This window comes from Astyanax mexicanus, chromosome 13 (genome assembly GCF_023375975.1).
Source record: "Astyanax mexicanus isolate ESR-SI-001 chromosome 13, AstMex3_surface, whole genome shotgun sequence".
Lineage (NCBI taxonomy): Eukaryota > Metazoa > Chordata > Actinopteri > Characiformes > Acestrorhamphidae > Astyanax > Astyanax mexicanus.
In genome coordinates, this window is record NC_064420.1 from 280,001 (window position 1) to 287,500 (window position 7,500).

Genomic DNA, 7,500 nt, shown 5'->3' on the forward strand with positions numbered 1-7,500 from the left:
AAAAGCACTACAAAACAATTACAAAACAATTACAAAACAGCAAAAAATGTATTTTTTAATTCACTACAGATATGGTGTGGTCTCCTACTGTTGTAGCTTCTTCATGATAGGATTTCGGCTCTTGCTCATGAATATTCATACATACAAATACCAGCGAAAAATTTTAAAATAAAGACATTTTTACACTAATAACAGTCTTTACAATGTCATATGTTACTTTACAACATGTGTAATAATGTCCTAGAGTCTTAGAGTCTCTGTAAAACACCAAATCCACCGGAGATCCTATTTAAACCTATAGTTGCACACAGAGGTGGGTAGTCCAGGTCCAGAAAGTAAAAATCCACCCCGGATTTTTATTTTTAACTAGTGTAAACAGAACTGTTCTAAACATCTAAACACCTACCTATCTTAATTGTACTTGGCTGGTGGTGTTTTTCCTCCATAGACTAATTCTAACCATTTGTTTCTTAGCTCTGAATTACTGGGTAAAGTATATAAACACTGATGTGTTATTCACACAAACAACACAGGAATGAACTGCATGCTGTTCCTAGCGCTGTTAGTTATCTCCTAACTGACGAGACGATGTCGCCGCCCGGCTTCAGCTCTGGATTTTAGCAGGAGATTTTTAAAGGGTTTATTAACAGCGCTGATGATTTCTAATGTAAAGCTGCTGATCTCCAGGACTTTCTGCTGTGCTGGTGCTGAGAGCAGCACTCACAATTACCCAGCATGCTTCACTCTCACAGCGCAGACTAAGAACTGCACACAGACTGACCTTAACCCAGCTTTACACTCCACACACACACACACACACTCCACACACACACACACACGCCTGTAACCCAAGCGAGGGGTTATTTCACTCAGAGCTGTGTGTGTGTGTGTGTGTGTGTGTGTGTGTGTGTGTGTGTTGAGGCATGTGGCAGCAGTGGATGTTTGCCAGTTGGATGCACAGCTGAATTCTGCCCTGCCTGTCCAATTTCATCTGTGTCCTCGTGCCACCATGTGTGTGTGTGTGTGTGTGTGTGTATATGTATATGTGTGTGTGTGTGTGTGTGTGCACCATAACACATTGGTTCATTCACGTCAGCAAAGCAGGAGAACCATTAAAAACAGCTGACTATAGTTTTTTTCTAAAGCAAATCCCTGATATTAAGAACGGCTAGTTTTGAACATTAGAACATGACTAGAAGCAGAAGTGTTAAAGCTGTGTTCTTGTATAAATGCTGTATTTTATTATTTCTAGTCTAATATTGTGATGACCAACATGCAAAAGAAAAGGAGTGAGCAAAATAAAATATTAGCTAGCTTAAACCAAGTCCTTTGACATCAAAAAAGATATAAATTGCATCTGTACTAAAGTGTACGAGAAGGGGTGTCAGATTGTGCCATAACACAGTTGCAGATAATTTGTTCTTCTATTGTTCTATAAGGTTAAAAAGAGCTTGCATCAATTTCCTGTAACTGCTATGTATCACTGTAACTGTATCACTATCAGAACCGAAACCTATTTTGTGGGACCAAATTTTGTTCCCTAGGTGTACAGCACCCATGGTTTACAGCACCTTTTACACCTGCAATCCATCAATCTAAATTGAGACAGGGTTTGCTTTGTTTGTGGCACCAAAATACTTTTTATGGTATTTATAAATAAAAGGAAAATTAAACTACTGCAGTGTAAAACTGAATCTATTTGAACTAAATATATTCAATGTAAAACACATTAACTGTGATTCAGGTTTGAAATTTCAGGTGCAGAAATGCACTTAGACAGTAGTGCCACCCCAACACACTGGCTGCTTGTGAGCTGTGCTGTTATTTGCCTAGAAACTGGTGCATTTTACTGTGTTTAAGTGGATTTGATTGATTTAGAATAGAATTATTTACTCCAGAGGACGCTTTCCAGTACAGATAAATCCCTCCATCCCTCCCAGCCAAACACGTAAACTCACGCTCATCCTCTGGTTTGGTGGAGGAGTCGCTTAAATAAGCTCTCTGTCTTCACTCTCAGAGTTACGTTACGCAGAGAGAGAGGAGAAATAATGAGGAAGTGGGTCAGAGTGATTAGTGCCGGTCTGCAGAGCTCAGGGATGTGTGTGTGTGTGTGTGTGTGTGTGTGTGTGTGTGTGTGTGTGTTTGTGTTTGAAGACGCATTAGTGTGCGGCAAATAAGCTCAACAGCTCGAGTGTGAACACGGAGAAGAGGAAAAGAAGATGCTGCAGTTTCTCCACCATCTGTGTGTGTTCATCACACTAGTCATCACTTGGCTGGAGTGTTCGCTTCGTCACAAATGTGCATCACACGACGCATAACATTAAATCAACCAATCAGATCGACATCCACGGAAAAAAGCCCCTGTTCCAAAATCAACACGTTCTGGAGGAAAGTTTTATGGAAAGATGAGACAAAGATTGAGTCGCTTGGCCTCAAGAACTCTGTACTGTACTGTACTGTTAAGCATGGTGGTGGCAGCATCAGGTCCTGGGGCTGTTTTGCTACCAGTGAAACTGAAATATTGCACAAAAATCGATGTGAAAAAGACATCATCCTCCTCCTTCTGCTCCTCATTCTCATAATACTCCTACTCCTAATCCTCATCCTTCAGGTCTGAATTTCAAAAGAAATCAAGGACATCAATAGAAAAGTAAAAAATCTGAAAAAGAATAATCCTGTCCAATCAAAACCATCAGCTGCTCCAGCACTCACCCACCACACAGAGCAGCCTAAAGCTACGCTCCATTACCTGCACCAGCAGAACCTGCTCTCCCTGCACTCCATCCTTTTCTCTCAGCTTGTCCAGCTTGTCTAAACCCTGCAGTTTACAGGATATACCTCCACAAACACTTCTCCATCTCATTATAGTGGAGACGTGGACTCAGATCAGACTAGATGTTGTTTTATAAATAATCTGGGGGACGTGTCTCTCCGCTCGGCTCGTTGTGTATTCAGACGGTGTTCAGTCTGTCTGGATAAAGACAAGCTCTGCTGGAGCAGACAGGTCACTTTACTGAAGCTTCATATCAGAATAACAAGCAGCTTTAATCCTGCAGAGAGAGACACACAGCTTACAGCATCCAATCAGATACACAGCCCAGGGCAATGTACACACACACACTATACACACACTACACACACACCGCTGTGCACCTCTGCATACATCAGATCTGATCTATGATCTGAATCCTATGTAACGAATGAAGAAAAAATACAAGATCAATTAAAGATGATTTTCTTTGATTTTACCAAATTAAAAACCTCTGGAATATAATCAAGAGGAAGATGGATGATCACAAACCATCAAACCACCAAACTGAACTGCTTGAATTTTTACACCAGGAGTAAAGCAGCATAAAGTTATCCAAAAGCAGTGTGTAAGACTGGTGGAGGAGAACATGATGCCAAGATGCATGAAAAAAAACTGTGATTAAAAATCAGGATTATTCCACCAAATATTGATTATTTCTGAACTCTTAAAACTTTATGAATATGAACTTGTTTTCTTTGCATTATTTGAGGTCTGAAAGCTCTGCATCTTTTTTGTTATTTCAGACATTTTTCATTTTCTGTAAATAAATGCTCTAAATGAGAATATTTTTATTTGTAATTTGGGAGAAATGTTGTCTGTAGTTTATAGAATAAAATAATTTATATTTATTTATATACATCTATATATATATATATATATGAGACAATGATGGTATTTCTTCATACCTCCACACACACACAGCAGAATGAAATGCAATCCCTCATGACCTCAGACAGACAGACACCCCCTCCAGGCTCAACCTCAAAGAACGATCGATACACACACACACACACACACAGACGGGGAGAGAGAGAGGTTTACAGATGGATTCGCTCTGCTCTATTTGCCTGGTGTGTGTGTGTGTGTGTGTGTGTGTGTGTGTGTGTGTGTGTGTGTGTGTGTGTGTGTGTGTGTGTATGATTGTATTAACATTGTATACAACAATATCTGCTGCTTTAATCGCTATCAAAACACCTTTAAATGAGAAACACACCCCACACACACACCACACACACACACACACACACAAACACACCACACACACACACACACAAACACACCACAACCACACACCACAGATACACCTCTAGGATGTAAGCCTCTCGTTCAGTGGGCCTTTAAGCTCTCCTTAGGAAACCAATGACAAAAGTAGGGCATGCTGTATACTCTCTGTTCAGGGGAAACACACACACACACACACACACACACATCAAATCTGCATGCTTGTGATCTGCAGTACTGTTCCCCCAAAAATAGCCTGAATCATCAGAGAGCCGGCGCAGCGTTTTCAGACGACCTCTATGGATTCAGAGACTCAGAGTTAAACTGAGAAAAACAGAGAGAGATTCAGAGACAATAACGAGGAGAAAACACCACAGATCAGATTCAGACCAAACCAGCACACTGCTATCACACACACAAAACATGCTGCTTGAGTTTTACAGGTTTCTCTAATTGCTAAAACAGGCGGCACAAGGCTGCGTCTGTGAGCTGATGTATCAGAACCGAGTCGCTGCGCTTTCCTCCGAGCGTTAGCGCTGTGATGCTACTCGGCAATTATACAGCATCAGCAGTAGCTCAAAAAGAGGCGGAGTCTGACTTCACATGTATCGGAGGAGGCGTGTGCTGGTCTTCTTTACCCTCCTAGGGTAAAGAGTCTCTGCCTTCAAGTTTTTACCTGTGTTTGATTTGTAGCTCCGCCCCCTCGTGACCTGGGTTCAGGTGTTTCCTGTTTCCTGTCCCCTTCCTTATATATATATACGTATATATATATACACAGTATATAGCCATTTGTTTTCAGTCTCAGTTGTCGGTTCTTGTATGTCTTTTAGTCTGTTAGGTTGATGTTTGGTTGATGGTTTTCCTGAGTTTCTAATCTCTGTGTTTTTATTGTTTCTATGTTTTGTTTTTCTCCTTTTTATTCCTGATTGGTTATTGGTTCCAGTTTTGTAATAAATGCACTCGCATTTGTGTCCTCTCTCTGCGTCCTCTCCCTGCTCCAGAACAATCCGTGACAAAATCTAAGCCGTCTTTTGTCCTTTTTCCTCAGTTCCTCTCTCTTTCTCTTTCTCTGGTTTATCTCGCGTCCTCTCTCAACCCCTCTCTCTGCAGAAACAGGTGAGAGTGCTGATACAGCAACGAGAAGCAAGCAGGAAATACATCACTGTAAACACTAAAGATTACGCAATGCCCCCCCCCCCCCCCCCCCCCACACACACTCCACCTCAACAGTGTGTGCACGTTAACACAAGTCACAAGTATTCTACTGGTTTATTAGAGACAGAAATAGACATTTCCCAGTAGACACAGCTCGACCTCCCAGATCTCCTTTCTGCTGCTGCTTCATTTTACATTTGATCCTGTGGGAAAATTCTCTCGTCTCCAGACTTACTGAACTCAGACTTACTGTCCTCCTGCTGTCCTCTAACTCATCCCATACCTCCTCTATACCTTCACCTTGCTCTGTCCATCTCTACATTCAGCTATCAGGCCCTCGCTGGTGTGATTTTACTGTGGTCTGTTCTCTCAGTTGTGGTGAACATCTGCTAATCTCAGCTGTTACCCAACATCGTTTAAACGTGCGACATCCTGCTGTCAAGTGTGTGTGTGTGTGTGTGTGTGTGGTCTCGACAGCACCTGAACACACAGTGGGGGGACTGGGGGGCTTTGAGTGTGTTTAATTCAGTACAGTAAATTACAGTAATGTATGTTGGATAACTGTCTATATCAAAGTAAACATACCGACACTAAAACGTTAACATTAAAAAATAACCTGCAGACAGAGATCAGCGCACTTAAATTACCCCTGATACACAGAACAGTGGTACATTACAGCTCGTCTTGTCTTTTCCAGCTATTTTTAAAAAGGATTAAAGGCTGTGACTGATTCTAATGCTTTAAAATTAATAAAATTAATTGATAAGCAGCTTATGATCGTGTTTTATACTCAGGTCTTATTACCCAAACTCACCCCAAACTCACCCCGTCAGAACTGAACACAATGTTTCTGAATGAAAGCAAAGGGTTAAAGATGTTTAATGACTCTAAAACTCCACTTTCTATGTCCATTTTTTGTGGAAACCCATTTATTTAAACTTTCATTCATTTAAGTATGATTTCAATTATTTTGAGCTGCAGCTCAAACAGCTTGACTACCCACTGTAAAGAAGTACTGTCAATAGAATCAAGTAACAGTCATGGCCTAAACCAGTATAAAGCTTTAAATTACACTTTAAATCTCAAATTTATTTTGGGATGAGTTGGGGTGTTTGGGATGAATTTGACGGAAATGCATGAATATAATCAAGAGGAAGATGGATGATCACAAACCATCAAACCACCAAACTGAACTGCTTGAATTTTTACACCAGGAGTAAAGCAGCATAAAGTTATCCAAAAGCAGTGTGTAAGACTGGAGGAGGAGAACATGATGCCAAGATGCATGAAAGAAAACTGTGATTAAAAACCAGGATTATTCCACCAAATATTGATTATTTCTGAACTCTTAAAACTTTATGAATATGAACTTGTTTTCTTTGCATTATTTGAGGTCTGAAAGCTCTGCATCTTTTTTGTTATTTCAGACATTTCTCATTTTCTGTAAATAAATGCTCTAAATGAGAATATTTTTATTTGTAATTTGGGAGAAATGTTGTCTGTAGTTTATAGAATAAAACAACAATGTTCATTTTACTCAAACATAAACCTATAAATAGCAAAATCAGAGAAACTGATTCAGAAACTGAAGTGCGACCTTCATTTTTAACAGAGTTGTATATATGTACTGTATTCAGTGTGATCTCTGGAGCTGCTGTTTTAATGCAGGCATTTTCCTCTTGTTTCTCTTGGTGCTGAAACTGTAATATCCTCCAAAATCCTGAGGATATTTTGTGCCGACAAAGCTCTACACACACATGAATATACACACACACACACACACACACACAGACTGTCTGTCCGTCAAGCCTGCGGATCTCACGAGCGTGAAATCAGTCGGGAGCCGCGAGCGTCTGCTGAGGAGCCTCTCTGAAAGGGGGTCAGTATGCTGCGCTCTGATTGGCTGAAGGAGGGAAAGCTGGAGAAATCTGCATCTTGAGAAAAACCTCCACCACCTCCACACTTACACACACACCAATGCATCTAGGCATCATGTTCTCCTCCACCAGTCTTACACACTGCTTTTGGATAACTTTATGCTGCTTTACTCCTGGTGTAAAAATTCAAGCAGTTCAGTTTGGTGGTTTGATGGTTTGTGATCATCCATCTTCCTCTTGATTATATTCCAGAGGTTTTTAATTTGGTAAAATCAAAGAAACTCATCATTTGTAAGCGGACTCCTATTTGTTCCAGGGCTGTATACTGCCTGCAGAAATAATGTAAATACACTTTACACACACAATATAGTGTTGATTTTAAATGGTAATAGGTGCTGTATGGGTTTAGGGGTGCAGAGGGTTGGATGTCAGCAG

The 7,500-nt window shown here is 40.6% G+C and overlaps 1 protein-coding gene across 1 annotated transcript in view; it reads right to left on the bottom strand.

Moving 5' to 3' along the window:
- The window catches only part of ppp1r14c (protein phosphatase 1, regulatory (inhibitor) subunit 14C), a 16,336-nt gene that overhangs the window by 6,831 nt on the left and 2,005 nt on the right, over positions 1-7,500 (bottom strand). The window lies entirely within an intron of this gene.